Here is a 17,206-nt window from a genome sequence, read left to right as displayed (position 1 = left end):
TCGAGCTCTTCTATTAAGGATAAGAGCTAGATAACTAATTTTTGTGTAATTACTTTTGAACATATCTTTTCTCGGTGTCCAATATTTGCACATAGCAAATAGCTCTAAATGGCAATTTTATCAAACAAGTAGTTTTGCTTACGATTGATTCATAGTCTACTCCTTCGGTTCTTAGTATATGATTTAATTGCTAAGTTGATTTTGATCCTAAATATAAGATTTATTTCTTGTATTTATCAATTTTTTCTAAATTACCCCTATAAACACTTTTTTAACTATAATTAACTAATTTACTTAACTTTATTGATCTAATCAACTTAGTTAAATAGGTCTTATATTAAGGGTCAGAAGAGTACTTGTTTGGTTTAACATGTTCATTTACTAATAATAAATATGGAATATGATCAGCAGCCTAGAATACTTTTTAGAGCGCCATTCCAAATCATCGCCTCAATTGCCAAAACTGGATATATTGCGTCAATACTTGTCCGCATAATCTTAATTATGGCATAATGTTTACAAAAAAGCTATTATTGAACCAACAAAAATTAATTTAATTGGTAAAAAGTTAGCTTATAACTCATAAATTTGTGAGTTTGAATCTCATCGTTAATGTGAGAATCTTATTGGTAGGCGATCTATATATCTATAAATGCTTTCTAAATCTGTAGGCAGACCTCCTGGGATCCAACTCATCTAAATTTTTCAGCACAAAAAAAAAAAGAAGACTAAAAGTCACTTATTTTTTTTATATACCCTCATCACAATATATGCAGTCAACTTTTTTTTTTTTTTTTGCAAGGGCAGTTTAGCTCAGTCATCGTAAGGAATCTAGTGATAATACATACATCAATTCAAATTGTTGTGTTCGATATTCAAAATTATTTAAAACCAAAATAATTAAGAAGAAAATTTTCACAAACTGAACCAAACTGATGAAGAAAACCGAATAGAATCAGACCAAAATATTTTGGTTAGGTTCCGTTGCGTCTATTCGGCTTGAGGTCTTTGAGTTGGGATTCCGTATTTTTTTGCCACTTTGTAAGCAATTAATTGTAAATATTTTAGTTCTTCTTTTATAAAAATTATTATTATTATTCTTCAAAACCTTGACACTTTTTTTCATACTAATAAATCTTATAGAGTCCCTCTCTTAGTCGCCATGTTGATTAGGAGGCCCATCACATACTCATTTCTTCAACTCAAAAATACAATTAGGATGAAGCTATTTTTGAAATTTAAAAAATAGGGAATTAAAATGGACGTCTCATTTGCAGGACGGCGGGACTGATTGATTGAAATTCTTCTCCCCAAAATTCAAGAAGCGTCATCACTATAACGGCTCTATTCTCCAACGGCTACGTCGGCAACGGCTCTATGCTTCAACGGCTACATTGGGCTTTCTATTAATATTGTTCTCCCTTTGTTTATTTTGGCTTCTTTACTTTTTTCAATCCTCAAAGGTTGATCGTCGTGTTGGGCCAATCCTAAGCTTCCCTAGAATCAAGAAGCAATTCCGTTCAGTTCCAGCAACTACATCTGTGCCTCTTCGATCTCCAGAACTCGCAGCTTCCTGAATTCTTGGTACGCAATGTCTCTCTTTCGATATTCTTAGATCCCACCTTTCTCTCCATATCTTCTAGCGAGACCATAGGTTTTGTGGTTTTTCATTCACTTCATTGGATTCTGATGGGCATTAATTTTAGATGCTTCTATCGGAATTTTGCTATAAAACCTGGTTATGACTTTGATGGGTAGCTGTTTCGGTATCATTAGATTCTGCTCCCTTGTCTTTCGATATCTCTTAGCAAAACCAGGTTTTTATAAATTTCTTTTGCTTCATTAGTTTTCTGATAGATAATGAATAATATGGGATGCTTGAGTCGGCATTGGTCTTCGTCTTTCATTAATTGGGTTTTAAATATGCTCGCAAGTTACTAATGTATTGAAGATTTGTGTGGCGGGTCATAAATCGGTCCATTGGTGGACATGTTTTCCATTTTAAAACATTTCCCCCTTGCTCACTATCAAATTTATGTGGCACAGCCATCCAAACTGTGTTGCTTGATTGGATTTCCAAGTGATTATTTTCTTCCGATTTCCCCCTTCGCCAGTATTGTTATGATGTTTAAATAGGGAGAGAATAATTCTGATAGAAAATGAAAGTGATCTCAAGCACAGTGTAGTTTTGCATACATTATTTTGTTGTCGTGTGAAATTGATGGAGAAATGTTCTATTGAGAAAGCATCGATGTCATCTGAGTTTGCCCTTAGTTTCTTGATCTTGTTCTAGTTAGGATCTATGTCACTGTATGTGTGAAAGCATCATTGTCATCTGAGTTTGCCCTTAGTTTCTTGATCTTGTTTAGGATCTATGTCACTGTATGTGTCATAGCATCACTATTTGCTTTCTTGGTCCTGTTTAAGATATGTTGAAGCTTTGCAATTTAGTAATTTAACATTAATTTAGCGGGTGGACTAATGGCATATAACTTTTCAGCTAAAACCTGTAATGGCATATAATATGGTGCTTGTAGAACACTAGACACGGGTGGATCGGTGTTTGTCACTTTGGGATGAATACATATCAGATCTAAATCACCAAATAGTTTTGAGCTTTACAAAGAAGTTAATGAATCATCCCAAAGACGTAGCATGTTTACTTGGAATCCATTGATAGGACTGCATCATGCAGCCGGCCTCTACTGCAAACCATTAAACTTTGTTTTTACTAGTATTGTGTGCATGCGATTCTCCCCCCCGGGGGAAGGTGGCATTAGTCAAGAAGTCAGATTATTTTCTCAAAGGCATTTTTTTGGCATAACGTTTTTTTTTTTTTCAATATTCATCCTTAATGGGTCAAACTATTTTATTTTAATTAGAATTATAATTTTTTCATTTAATCAAACTATAAATCAAATTAAAACTATAAATCATTAAGAATTTTAAATTTTTATTTAAGATATCATACCAGGGTCATATTTATTAGATCTGTTTATTATTTATTGGGAAAATTATAGGGACCCTAAATTTGAAAAATAGCTTCAGACGACCCGGTCCCAAATTGCAAATATAAAATGATGGTGGAATATCCAAAATGCCCTTCTGTTTTTTCTCTTTCTTCTTCTCCAAATCTTCTTCCCTTTCGTTCTTCTCTTCCTCCCTCTCTTCGTTCTTCTCTTTCTTAGTAGCAAGAAATGTTTTCATCTTCCATATCGGATGCTCTCTATATATTATAGCTTGAGATGAAAGTGTATTTTCGATTCACTCTTCCTTGAATCCATACCCAAAAAGGGGGATTTGAATATTGTCTTCTTTGTTCTGTTCTTCCCCCTTACTCATTAATTAGTGTGTAAGTAGAAAATGAAGCTAAACATAGAGGGTTTCCCTTTAATATTCTTTGATTTGTTCTTTGAGTTTATGTTCTCTTTATTCATAAATGATTGGTAATGTGCGAGTTCAATGATAAGCTATCAAGGGCAATGCAAAAAGGGTAACGTAATGGACTAGAAAGCATGAGCTGTGCATTTTTCATCTTGTATAACTGAACTTGTCAAGAATCCTATAGCAGATTCTCATTTTATTGGCCTAAGTGAACTTGTCATGAATCCTATATCAGAAGTGCTTGCTGTCAAGAAATCTGCAAATTCTCATTTCAACAGAACAATATGAAAACCTTATCAGAACCTGTCATTAGCCTTACTTAACTTGTCATTAGCCTAACTGAACTTGTCATCAATCTTATATCAGAAGTGCTTGTTGTCAAAGAAATGTGCAAATTCTCATTCAACAGAACAATTTAAAATTGTATAAAAATCTTATCAGAACTTGTCATTGGCCTAATTGAACTTGTCATGAAGTGCTTGTTGTCAAGAAATCTACAAATTCTCATTTCAACAGAACAATTTAAAATTGTATGAAAATCTTATCGGAACTTGTCATTAGCCTTATTGAACTTGTCATTTACTGCTTATCAGAAGTGGCTGTTGTCAGAAATCAGCAAAGTTTAATTTCAACAGAGAAGTTTTAAATTGTATGAAAATCTTATTGGAACTTGTCATTGGCCTTACTGAGCTTGTCATTTACTACTTATTAGAAGTGGTTGCTGTCGGAAATCTGTAAATTTTAATTTCAACAAAGAAATTTGAAATTGTATGAAAACCTTATGGGAAATTGTTATTTGCCATAGTGAATTTGTTGCTTCGTAAATCAATGTGAAAATTCAATCATTTTGACAGAGAAATTTGAAATTGTATGAAAACCTTATGGGAACTTGTCATTTGCCAAACTCAACTTGTCATTTGCCATAGTAAACTTGTCACTTTTGACAAGGTTTTTTATACAATTTTAACTTGGCAAATATCAAGTTAAGTAAGGCTAATGATAAGTTTTGATAAGGTTTTCATACAATTTTAAATTGTTCTGTTGAAATGAGAATTTGCAGATTTCTTTGACAGCAAGCACTTCTGATATAGGATTCATGACAAGTTTAGTTAGGCCAATGACAAGTTTTGATAAGATTTTCATACAATCTTAAATTGTTCTGTTGAAATGAGAATTTGCAGATTTCTTTGACAGCAAACACTTTTGATATAGGATTCATGACAAGTTTAATTAGGCCAATGACAAGTTAAGTAAGGCCAATGACAAGTTCCGATAAGGTTTTCATACAATTTTAAATTGTTTTGTTGAAATGAGAATTTAAATAGTTCTACAATGTTACTATATATATGTTGTGAAGATTGAGGTTCAATCCGGAGTATCCATATGGTGGGCATAAAGTAATAATAGGGATGATGAGATAAGAAGGAGTATTTAAGTCAAAATACTGGGGATAACGATGGATTTGGGTGTTAGCAAACAGAAGATGGAGTCAATAGAACAAAGTTCCTTTAGCGAGATTGTGAACACCAGTGGGTCTTTCAAGTCGTGATCCTAGTTTTGACTCCATAAGGCATTTTTGAATGAGCTTCATTACCCCTCTAGTTCTCACATGGTGAAGACACTTAGTCTCCTTCTCACATTACAAGAGTTACAGACCACATTATGGTCATGATCTTGAGATTCTCTCACGAGAACTAGAGGGGTGATGGCTCTTAATGATTTTCACCGGTATCTAAAAACTTCTAAAGAAACTTTGTCTTACCAAGCCAAGATATCCTTTAGCTTACTCAACCAAAAGGTCTTCAATTTCAACCAGAATTACCACCTAACCAAATCCCAAAAGAAGACTACTTGATAAAGAATACAAGAGTGACCACTCAGAATACATTGGTTATGATGAAGACTATATTGATCTTAATATAGATCACTAGCCTATTTACAAGCACTACTAACTCAGTAAAGATTCTTTCTTCATCATGTTTGTCATGCAATCTACTAGCCTATTTACTTTATGTCAATCTTTATGTCATATTAGGTTGCTCAAGTGTACGACGGTTTTCGCTTTATGTCCAGTTGTCACTTTAGCTTTGTAAGCTTTTGCTTTTGTTAGGAATCTCTATCTCTACTTTTATGAAAGTAGGGTTGCATTATTAGGTGTCATTACTCAAGTTTGTCTTTTAGTTAGTGAGAAAGTCCATATAAATGAGCCTCTAGTCTTTTTATGGATGAAACTTTGTTTGTTATTCCTTTTGAAAGCTTGCCCTATCTATTCTAAGATTCGAGTATGGACTCTTGCCTTACAAGAAAGAATTTGACCATGATCTTTTGAGATTACTAAAGGATTTTAGTTTGGAGATTTGTAGGTTAAGGTCCTAATGTGGTCTATTTAAGGCTATGAGGGCCATTTGAGAAGACTTGTAAACCTCTAAACGGAGTCCCAGAGGTTTGAGGAGACTCACCCCCATTTGGAGAAGATGGAGGGGTTCGTATCTTCAAAGGCCTCTAGGGCAAATGTAGGAAAAAGATGGGCCAATATAGGCAGGAGCTATATAATTGGGGGTGTAGAAGTAGTAGGGAGAGAATGAGGTTGAGTACCAGAAGGATGAAAGTCTTTTTCTTAGATGGTTTTTTAGGTTCTTTGAGATGCTAGGCATATTGGTACGTGTTTTTGAAGACATCATAGTTTGTCAGTTATAACTCAAGGCAAAGTCTACATAAGGCCTCGAGCTTAAAAAAATAGCTCATGGTCTAGTATGGTTTAGTTAGTTTCAACCTGAGGTCGGGTTGGACTAAACTTTGTCCATTAGATTTACTTGGACCTATTCAAGTTGTCTAGGACTTCTTTTTTTTTTTTATGAGAAAAAAAGACAATAACAAATACATAGACACTAATAACAAAACATTAGAATTTAGTCATAAATTCATAAAAATCTCTAACAACATTTAGTGACAATTAAAATCAATATCTAATATACAGAATATGAAAAAAAAAAGAAGAATATTCATATGGGTTGGACTAAACTAATCCAAGTGGTTTGGTCACTTGGTTTGGAATCCGGTCTAACCCGACTAACGGTTCCAACTTGGCCCGACTTTATCTAAGAATTTATTTGGACTAGATTGGATCACCTTGAGTTCAACCAGAGTGGTGGGATTTTGCTCACACTTAGCTTGGCACAACAATTAGGACAAATCGTGTCTAAGATAGAGGATGTGGGAGATGACCAACCCAAAGAGAACACAAGGCTGGTGAGTCTTCTTTCGGCAAACAACTAAGAGAGCAAATTGAACCTGTTGCTTGGATCAAATGAAGTCCCATGATTACCATCATCCAAAAGAACCAAGACATGAGCTTTCTTTGACTAGTTAGCTCGAAATAACCATAAGATAACTATTAAAATGAAAAATATATATTTAAACTCCAAAAATGCAAAAAAATGGGTTCAAAACTCTACTTAGCTCTTAGAGATTTTTGTTTTTTGGGTCTAAATGGAGATGTTTACTAAAATCTCCCAATATTCAGAATCGAAAAGAATTGAGAAGTGCATTCGTATTTGGGAAAATAACCCATAAAATAGCAATAAAATTGAAAAGAACCTGGTGTGTTCACATAATATTTGAACTCCAAAAATCCATAATTACAAAAAATAGTGGTTCAAAGCTCTAGTTAGCTCTTGTGTTTACTAAACTCTCCTCAGATGATGCTAATATGTTAAATCACAAATTGATGATTGTACCATCTCGAGAAAAGGAATTGTCAAAAATATTTAATTATTAATCTATGAAATTTGGAGAAAAACATGAAATAATTTAAAAATTTTGGAAACTTAAAAATTTTATGAAAAAGTTTATTTCTCCAAAATGACTTAAATAATTTCAAAGATAATTTCAAGAATTAAAAAAGGTCTATTTTCTTAAAAATTCAAGAATAGATGCGGAGGGGAAACATTCAAAACAAGTCAAGGGGAAACAAAACCTTGGAAGTTATGCAATAATGCATCTATGCGAAGCTAGATAGATAGACTAGATGAAATAATTGTTAGGGTGTGAATAAGTGGCAGATATTGCCTCATCATGTTTTCATGCTTAACTACAGTATTATGGTATAAACAGACATATAATAATCAATACACGATTCTAAGATAGGAAAGAGCTATTACCTGAGTCTTTCTTCCAAATCAAACCTTATTGTCTTGCTTTCCTTCTACTTCCTTGGTGAGCTTGTACAAATGTCAAAACCTATCATATGTAAAAAGGTACATTAATACTTGACTCCATTACAATTTATAAGTTTCTTTAAAGTCCCAAGTCTCTTTAAACTCTACCTTTAATTAATAGTTCATCTTAGACAGTATTTCAAAAGAGATCATCCTTCAGGATGATGGGCTGATTCATTCATTTTGATACATAGAATCCTCGAGGAGGCAAGTGCATAAAGCATACTTGAATCTATGAGTAGGGATATAACAAGTTTTCAAAAGAGGAGAAATTGGAAAGAGATTTTAAGAAACATTTTTTAATTCATAGAAGAATAATCCTACAACTCTGGATGACTAGGAAAATCCTTAAATATCTTAGACTTTCAACTGGGAAAACTGAAATTATTACATGCCAACTGGTCTTACAACAAAAGCATATGGACATAGACAAAGCATATTCCTGGCATTAAGAACAAAAGCAGACATTAAATAAAAAGCAAATTCCTGACACTAAAGCAAAAGTAGATTCCTGCTATTGTCTTTAATCTTTGAATATATGTTCATGGCTTGGTGATAGGTTGAGGTCATCGTCAGAAGAGTTGTCTTTTTGTATTTTACGTGGATCTTAAACAAGGGGACTGCATCCCATATGTCTTGTGAGGATAGCTGGATGTCTTAAAAGGATGGTGAGGCTACTCAGGGTGCATCACGTAATTGTAAATTTGCAGGTGTATATTCTTGATGCTTGGGGCTTCTATATTTCCAAGAGCTTGATTTCGAGGAATGAAAGGCCAGTGTGGAACAGGGCGAAGAGACTAGATGAGTTCAGGATTATGATTTGGGCATTTAAGTTGCTCAGAAAAATTTTCAAATTGCCTAGAACTGCTTCTCATAGAGCGAATCTATCTTTCTTTAAAATTCATATTATATCGGCTGTGAATAGCAAAAAAATACTGAGTGCTCTGTTAATCTTTTGTAACATCTTTGAGTTGAAATTGGATGATGACATCTCATTATTTTTCTCCAGGTAAGGACGGGCTCGCCTTCATTTTGTCTATCACAAATTGAGGGAAGTCATCAGACAAGTCCAACTCAAAGATGTTCCACACCTTCGTGCTTTTTTGCTATCCATAGATCATATAATATGGATTTTAAAGGAAAACTCTACACTACTAGTCAAACTCATTACTGGTAGGTTAGTAGATAATGGCCGTGCGATGAGGAATTCTAGGTAATGAAGGATTTTCTTGAGCAACTTGAAGATTACCCAGATCCTAATCCTGAACTCATTTGCACATCTCTTGGCTCTATTCCACACGTGTCTTTCATTCTTTGAAATTCAGCTCTTTGGCAGAGAAGGCCTAGGTATCAAGAATGTATATACCTGCAACCTTACAATTACTTGATGCATTTTCCACAGCTTCACCATCCTTTTCTTAAAAACAAAATTAAGGATGTTTCTGATTACTCTTTCTAATTTCTTCTATTCCAAAATCTTGTTCTATCTGCTTATCTACTTATAGACACTTGCCTCTTTAGAAGATCTTGTGTGTCAGAACGAATCAGACCATGATCCTAAAAGATGATCTCTTTTGATCAAAAATACATTATAATGGGATCAAGTGCCCTTTATCAATGTGATAGGTTTTGATATTTGTATAATACTAATGAGGCAGAAGGAAAGAAAGACAGGAAGACAGTAAGGTTGTGTATTGATTGCTGCATGTCTATTTGTGTCATAATATTACATGAGACAATATCTGCTTTATGTGCACACTAGTTATTGCATCTTGTCTATCTATTATGCATAGATGCTTTATTACATAGCTTGCAAGGTTGAAGGTTTTGTTTCTCTTTAACTTGTATTGCATGATTATTTGATATTTGATGAATTTATGAAAATTTCTACTATAGAGATTTGTTGGAATCCCATCCTTTCTTCCATGTTGTAGGCGAGTAGCTCTAAGGGAAAAGAAATGGTAAATGAAGAAGGTGGGCATTAGAAGAATAGGAATGCCTGTCATATTTTATATATACTTATATATACATATATATACACTTTATAATATGCGTACTTTATAATCACATATATGTATTATTTTAGTAAGTATCGTATACTTTTATTCGCAGGCACAAGTAAGTGAAGCAGTTGTGATGGCAAATATAGTGTGTATAATACTATGGATATATTATTTAGGGAAAATCCCAAAAAAGGTCCTTGGAATATGGGAAATGCCAGATTAGGTCCTTAAATTTCGAAAATGACAGAATGGGTCATTGACCCAATATGTCATTTGTAAAATTCAGGCGAATTAACAATTTTGCCCTCATTTATTCATTCACTACAATGATTCAAGGAATCACTATAAGAGTTTAGGTGTTACCCAGATTCGTGTAGCGAATAACTACTCACTTTTTCATAGTCAGGTGTTTTGTTATTAACTACAACTAATTCTGTAATCACTAGAACAATGTAAGCATTACCTAGATTTGTGTAGAGAATAACTACTTATTTTTTCATAGTCAGGTATCTTATTATTGTCAGGTACCTTATTATTAACTACAACGAATCTTGTAATAACTAGAACAGTGTAAGCGTTATCTATATTTGTTTAGAGAATAACTACTCACTTTTGCTCAGGGGCAAAAATGTCAATTCGCCTGAATTTCACAAATGACAGATTGGATCAATGACCCATTCTGTCATTTTCGAAATTTAAGAACCCAATCTGGGATTTGGTATATTCCAAGGGCTTTTTTTGAGATTTTCCCTATTATTTAAGTAGTTTAGTATTTACTTATAAAGTTACTCAGGGTTTTAAGGAACTGAACTACTAGTCAGACTTCATTGAAAAATTCAAAGTTTTATTGAAAGTTCCATTCATTTTATAGGGTTGAACTAGGTGTTTGGAATATGTTCTAAAAAGCCTTTTTTTTTTAAAAGAAAAAATTTAGGAATAAAACCTTTTAGTGGTTCATCATTATTTTAATTGACCTCGCTAACATATTGGTGTTACAGTGATAGTGGCATTTCAATGTATGGGGCAAAAGACAAAATGAACCTTTAGGATTTTTTCCCTTTCGTGTATTTAATCGCCACCTCAAGCCACCACTTGAGGATGCTCTGACGATTCCTCTGACAGGTAACAATTGAAGCTCCAGTGACTAGTATTTTTGTAAAGGTATTGATTGATGATTGGCTATTCTTATTAAACTATTAGCTACTTTTATTTTTAAAGTTTGGGTACTTTTATTTCTAGAGTTCTGGTGACTCTTGTAAATGTATTGGTTGGTCTTGTTAAACTACCTACTACTGTTTTTAAAGTTTTGCTTACTTTTCTTGTATAGGTACTTATTGCTCTGATTTTGATATTGATGACTTTTGTGAATATTCTTATTTAGTTATTTACTACTTTCATTTTCAAAATTTGAAGAACAAGAATAATCGATATGAAAACAAGAGTATGTGAATGGCTTAATAAGAATAGTCAATATATTTACATGAAGAGTAGTTATCAAAACTTTGAAAACAAAAATAATATATCCAAAAGAGTTTCACCGAAACTCTCTAAAAACAAAAGTATGCTTAACAAAAGTAATCAATACCAGAAGAAGCGTAGTTACTGGAGCTTTGACTATCAACTGGGAGAGGAATTCCGTCGCGCTAGCTACGTTTAGGTCCAAATTTTGAAATGCCAATTTCATACTTTGTCACCATTTTGTCGTTTAAGCAACTTTGAAATTCAATTGTCATTTTATGATTTGTCCAATATTTTTTTGTTTTAAAGACCAACTTTGAAAAATCAGATCTTCTTACATGCACATCCGAAATCATATTTAAAACTACGGATAAAACTCACTTTTAAAACTATAGATGTTAGTTTACCTAAAAATTCATACTCACAAGTATTATTTCCTTCGTTTTTTTATATAACACAAAATGATGTTAAGTAGATAAAAGTTTGATAAAGTTATTGGAGAAATCTGTTGAGCTCCTGTAGGAAAATTAATGAAACGCTTCCTAACACAAGTGATGTATAGTGGTTTGGTTTCCTACTGTAAAAGATCATATTTAAGTATCCATATGAAAGTAGCTCGAAGGCAACTAGAGAGAAAAAGGAAGTCCGAGTGCAGAGTGATTTTTTCATTGGAAAAAAAAAAAACTAAAAGAGTTCCTTGGTAGCATATGTATCCTGATCGGCAAAATTTGTGAAGAAAAAGTCCAATCCAGCATTATTTAAAGAAATAGGAACCTCTGTAGAAGATCAGACATATAACTTTTCTGGATGAAGAGCAGTCTCCATAAATGCAAAAGCTGATAAAGAAAGGATTGTGCATATTTTCTTCATTATAGACCATGATGTCGAGCTGGATTTCTCTTCCTCCAAATAACATTGAGCAGATAAATAATTTCGCAGACCATGTGATCCAAACCATCCTTCTTATGGGAGGTTAGAAACGGTAACATCCTCCTAATTTTTATTTTTGCAAAATTCCATTTATCATACTATTATTTATTTATTAAGCATTAAAAATTACTCAATAAAAAATTAATAAAATAAAAAAAATTGAAATGATGGTATTATTTTTTTGGCCCACAAAAATGATAATAATAAATCAATTGGGCATGTGGACGCATTTGATTCATTTAATAATCGGATTGTTTGTAGATCCGTGGTATCAAATGAGGGAAGAGGTGATTTATTTTTGAAAATAAGCGTAGCTAAAACGCCTTTTGCTAATCACATTGGTGTACCTCTGCCACATTTGAAACCCTCTCCAACACACACACACACACACACACACAGATGTGTTGTACACGTATAGTCTTTCCTAAAGCACTGTTTCATCATTTTTGGAGTTAGGCAAGTTTTGAAGCTAATTTAAGCATTCAAATCTGCTTCTTTTCGCTAAATTTATTTCATGGAATCTTTTCTACTTAATTGGAGCTTCATAGTGGTAATTACGTAGAGAAATATTCATGACGGAAGTTTAGTGGGAAAAAGTAGATTTGGGTTCGTAACTGAGCTCTAAAGTTTGCTCTAAGTCCAAATATAGTGAAATAGTCTTGAGGGAAGAAGATGCGTTGGAAAGCTTAGGTCTCTCTCTAATGTGGTTTGGATATATAAACCCTTAACTACCCCCCACGTGATGAGTAAAGGATAGTTTACACATACTTTTAAAACAAACCACCCCTGCCCCCATATTTCTTAAGCCCTAATACCATAACAAGCTGTGGTTGATGAATGGCAGAGAATTAGTGATTGAAGAACTTTTTGAACTCATAGAAGGTCAGTCACATTGATCTCTCACCTACGGGTGTTTTTACAGCTTCCCCATCATCGGTGAGTTTTATCCTCCATTAGCCACTTGCATTTTTTGTTAACAAGTGCAGGGTACAACTTTGAATAGAGTATCGAGTCGAAGGTCACATCGAAGTGATAGTGATGTTTATGAGATTAGTTAAGTAATGGCGTGGTGATAGACTCACCTTAACTTTAATTCTCCAACCTATAGAAGGTGAAGCTTGGATTGATCGCCTCAAAATCTTGTTCAAATTTGTTTCCTGTACCTCTCAACAAAAGGTGCAAGTGGCCACTATAATGGATTATGGAAGCCACAGTGGTTAAGTGACCTATGGATGATCACTACTTCTCTGGCGCAGAGTCAAATGGATTTGTTGAAGTATGGGACTTCTCTGACGCTTTAGAATTACTTCATTACTCACATCTATTTGTTGAAGTATGGGACTTACCTCTGTACATGTCAAGTGGATGATAGTCAAAGATCGACAGCTTGCTACAAATAACAGATCGTTGACAACATGTTTGAGTGGTGGCAAGAGGGATGAGACCCATTAATTGTAATAAAGTCTAATCTAAGAGAATTAGATGCAAAAAAGTCTCTTAAAATAATCAAATTATTCTAAAGTTCCAAAAGACCTCATTACAATAGATTTCATTTGTCTAAATTGCTATTATCTTTTTTTTTTTTGTAAAAGTATGCATTGATCTCGTTAATAACTTAAGATGTAATGATTAACAACTATAGTAATAGATATCGACAACTCATGCATTACAATTTTGTGATGTATTGAGAAAATGTGTTGTTAATACCAGCTGTGATAATTGTTAATCGTTATACTTTAATTTTTTCAATGCATAGTTTAAAAAATTAAGAACAATTTGGTTATTAAACAAATAAAATCTTTTGCAATGAGACCTCTTAGGACTTTAGAATAATTTGATGATTTCAAGAAACCTTTTTATATTTAATTATCTTAAGTGGGACTTTATTGTAATTTTTCATTATTTAAATCCGGCATAACCCACTCCTTTGTATTGTTCTATCTTTATTACCTTATGATTTGTGTGTGTTAACTTCGAAGAGAGCATCCCTAAAAACTGTTGAAGTATGTTTGAGTTTGGCACAAAAAAGATATTGAAGTGATTACCGTTGATGTGATATATTATTGTTATGAACAGTGCTACACTACACTATAATTAGATAAAATCATAGTAGTCAATTCTCACCTATTAATAGATAAAAAAAAAAAATGAATGATTCAAATATCATATTTATAAAATTATTAAAATATTATTTTCATTTTTCTAATATTCAGTTATTGTGCATGTCAAATTTTACTTTTCCCGTGGAAAAGGGGGAAAAAAAGTAAAAGAAGAGAATATGGATTCCATCATACATTAATTATGTGAACCAATATACACCAGAGACAGTAAAATCGAGAATGAGGAAGAGGAGAAACAGAGCTTGGTTAACTATGAGCAAAACTAAATGAAAGTGATTCTTGGCATTTCTGGGACATAAACTTTGTCAGGTATTGAGAATGAACGTGAAAATGAATTACACAATCAATTAATCACAACAGAAAAGTTAAGTACCATAGCTTAGGTCATTAAGGGAAACCTATAAGCTATTACATGAAAGCAAATTATCCCTCTATCAGGATGTTTCCTTTTCCACCATTACCAGTGCAAGTGATTCTTTAATTCGCCTGCTTAGTCAATTTCTTTCTTTTTAGTCAAGGGAAAGGACTGGGAGAAATGGAAATTAGGCTCCGTTTGGTACATGGATTTGGAGGGTTGGGATTGGGATACAGGCAGGGAAAGACTCAATTAAACATGTTTGGTAGGAGGGATTGAAGGCAACCTAGGATTGCTCAAACCCAGCTCCCCCATGGTACTCAAAGAAACAGTCCTAGGATTGAAAACTTTTAAGACAAAAGTACCCTCCCTTCAACCCACTTCCTCCGCTAATCTTCTTGAGACTAAAAATACACCTCTTTCGGCAACCCCTCAAGCTACAAGAAGTCACTAGATAAGTTTATTCCTTCCTCCAAAGGCGTCGGCATCTGGGTCAAGTTACCGTCTTCCAAAGCCATTTCTTCACCATCGCGGCTCCTCACTTGAATCTTTCCTTTCCTCCTTCACGAGCTTCTCGTTCACATCCTCCAAGAGCTTGCTTCCTCGAAACGATATCAATGGGGTCATTTGAATCGTGACCAAAGTATAGTAGAGCAACTCTGGAAGTGAAACCAAATCCTGGGGCAAACAATTGATTTATGCCATCAGCGCTGGAAAATGCCAAGAATAAGGTGGGAAGGATATGTTTCATTATGACTTTTTTTTTACTAATAAGGATAGTGTAGTTTTTTTTAATACTAATTTTTGACTAATTATCACAATAAATAATATAAAAATTCCATCCAAATATTATTGCTTACCAAACATATTTCTAATGAATATTACTCTGAGTCCCAAATCCCAATCCCAATCCATGAAAATTCAATGTTGCAAACTAAACCAGTCTTAATGCACGAAGGCGGGACTAGTTAGATCAAGAAAGTTGAACATGCTTTTTGGGAAATATTTACAAAGATATGTGGACCTCAAGATGTAATACGCTTTTTGGAGTAGAGGCTGAGAGTATCCAACTGAATGCCAATTCTAGTTTGTCTAGAGCTATTATGGACCAGGATCTCTTAAGAAGTACCAACTTCCATTGTTCTTGAAGGCTTATCTGCTCAATTAGAGGTCAATGGCTCCATACCTGTGGAAGGTAAAAGCAGATGTGGAGGTATGCTAAAAGACATAAATGATGCTTGAATATGTAGTTTCAATTGCAAGCTTACTCAAGTTCCACTAGTAATAGTGATATGAGGGGACATAAGGAATGGCTAGAAACAAGTATAAGAATCAGATTGAGATCCCAAGAAAACTTGCCTCTTGTAACCCTAAAGGCAAGGAAATAGATTGATGATCAAGGTAAGATCTCAGGAGAACATGTCTCTTACAACCCTAACCATAAAGACACCATAAGGTTGATCAATCTCCTGATATTGTCAAGTATTCTTATGAAAATATGAAAATGCAAGCAAAACTTAAGCGCACCTGCTTTCCCTTGACCTTTGGACCTTGCTTACTTTAGTCCTACTACCCTGGCTCTTGGCTCTTGAGATCTTTGACTATCTTAACTACAAAGAAAAAACGGTAATAAAGATTCTATTCTTGACTCTAGATGATCTATTAAGTAAGTAAATCCTTAAGCAATAATAAGTAATATCACAAGAACCAGTAATGGGAATTTCATCCTGAGACTTCTTTCTTTTTCTTTTTTTTTAATTCTACTTCTAGTAACTAGGAACAAAGTAGAAAGGAAAGTCTTTATTTGAATCCTATGATTGAATGATGTATATAAAGATAAACATAAAGAAGAGTTCAGATAGCCCTTGCCTTGCCTTGCCTTGCCTTTTGCAATTGCCCAATTTTTCTTTAGTCTCTTCCTTCCATGAGTTTTACCATCCTATCATTCCTTCCTAAGAATAGATCCCCAATAGCTCGCAGATGAGGAATCATCTCTATCTAAATAGAGTACATATTGAATTGCTTATAAACTAAGACTCTTGAAAATCCTAAAATGAAAATCCTAATTGATAATAACATAAGTTTTAGAAGCCCATTATAAGCTGTTAGAACTTAAAACCTTAACTAAATAAAATGCATAAAAAATATATGCGAAAATACAATAAAATTAGGAAAATCAAAAGATATTCTAGAATACTCTAACTTGCTAGTCAAGATAGCATAATCTAGATCACACACTACCTAGAAGGATCCCAACATTAATGAGAAGGATCTTATTTGACTCTCTATAAATTAATGCAATACAAAATAGGTAAGTCTTTACCTTCAAGAAGCAATCAATACAAAATAGAAAAGTTTAAATTGGAAAACTAACTAAGGTAGATAGAATCCTAAACATTAATGTTATATGAGACCACTCTTGATGCTTCTTTAATCTTCTTAGATCTTCCAAATAGATCATCATAATTGTTATTCACGTTTATCAGCATGTATGGGCTTTGAAGACATTCATTTGGGCTTAAATATGATTGCATTACATTCTAGAACTCCTATGATCCATATATAACACAACACATTTAAGCCCCAATTTAAAAGTTATATCTTCAATGGATTCCATCATGCACATATAATTATGTTGGGCCTTCAATAACATGAGAAATGGGTTCAAATGCTTCTTTTTTGGGCTTTTAGAACATGCTATTGTCTTTCTCAAGATCCAAGTATTCATACTCTAATGAC

The sequence above is a fragment of the Neltuma alba genome, unplaced genomic scaffold (assembly GCF_004799145.2).
Source record: "Neltuma alba isolate B1F8T4 unplaced genomic scaffold, ASM479914v2 tig00005218_pilon, whole genome shotgun sequence".
Classification (NCBI taxonomy): Eukaryota; Viridiplantae; Streptophyta; class Magnoliopsida; order Fabales; family Fabaceae; genus Neltuma; species Neltuma alba.
The sequence above is the reverse complement of the archived record's forward strand: the minus strand, read 5'-3'. Positions refer to the sequence as shown.